Source organism: Sinocyclocheilus rhinocerous, unplaced genomic scaffold (genome assembly GCF_001515625.1).
Source record: "Sinocyclocheilus rhinocerous isolate Xijiao unplaced genomic scaffold, SAMN03320098_v1.1 C36424656, whole genome shotgun sequence".
NCBI classification, from domain to species: Eukaryota; Metazoa; Chordata; class Actinopteri; order Cypriniformes; family Cyprinidae; genus Sinocyclocheilus; species Sinocyclocheilus rhinocerous.
This window is the reverse complement of record NW_015780785.1, coordinates 1-1117: the sequence shown is the minus strand read 5'-3', so window position 1 is coordinate 1117 and position 1117 is coordinate 1. Positions and strand designations below refer to the sequence as shown.

Genomic DNA, 1117 nt, shown 5'->3' with positions numbered 1-1117 from the left:
GTTTCCACACAGCAAAAAAAAAAAGCCCTTAACACTTCCAATAATTAGTCAACCAATCTTGAATGTAAAACAATACAAATCTAGTATTGACTTAGATGTTCATTCCACTGCGGTCAGGTGTTTGGGCTTAGCTTCAGGGTAACTGTCACAGTTTTATCGTTTGAGAGCCAGGGTCTCTGTACTCTCCCACAGTAGAGCATATGACATTTTCATGTTGTTTAGTGTACTCAGCCAATAATATGTCATGTAAGGCTGCATGTGCATTTTACAATACGCATTTAGCACTAAATTGTAGCATTGACTGACAGCAAGGAGTGTTTGACTTATTTTATTACACGACACCACAGGTTCACAGAAACTCGCGCAACATTATATAACAAGTAATATAAAAAATCATAAGACAACCAGGCCTGCATTTTCAGATAACTTAAGCATTAATGTAACAGCAAATCAAATTAGAACATTTTTTCCATTTATTTAGAAAGCTTTTCAGTGCCTACTGGAATAATGCAGGACTAAAGTAGAATTATCAGTCAGATAATGTTTAAACAAGAAATACTTTAGAGCATCGTGATGATGATAATAAACCACTTATTCAATGTTCTCAATCTTTACTGCACAATTTTGTATTTTCTTCGTTCTTTGCCATTAATTCAAATTGTTAGCTGTTCTGTGCACACTTATGATATCAATCCATGCACAGTGTTTTTATGAGGCTGTGCATGTGTGTGTGTGTGATAAACTCTGTTTAACCCATCCGGTAAGAGTCCGTGGGGCAGCCAGGCAGACGGAAGCTGTCAGGCACAGGACTGTCTAATTTACCGATGATCTTGTAGATGGCCTTCTTCCAGCACGGATCAGCATCCCGACCACTCTGTATGGCAGAGAAAAACTCCCTCAGGGCCACCTCAGATACCTCCACAAACCTCTCTGGAACCTAGAAAACGCACATGATGTTTATACACATAATTGAGAGGTTACACGCACCACTCGAGCCTTTACACACGTGCACATGCACGCACTGACCTGATAATCATTGCTCTTATTGTAGTGCATGTTGAGAATGCGGTAGAGCTCAGTGTCTCTGCCCAGGTGGAGTGCTCTTTCCCTGGCAGAT

General features: G+C 40.2%; 1 long non-coding RNA gene across 1 annotated transcript; it reads right to left on the bottom strand.

The window, feature by feature from the left end:
* Window positions 1–313: 313 nt before the first annotated feature.
* Window positions 314–1111, bottom strand: LOC107735998 (uncharacterized). Its single transcript, XR_001639567.1, has 2 exons — window positions 1027–1111; window positions 314–937 (listed from the first exon to the last, which is right to left on the bottom strand). It is a non-coding gene; the product is annotated as an uncharacterized LOC107735998 (long non-coding RNA).
* Between the last annotated feature and the right edge of the window lie 6 nt (window positions 1112–1117).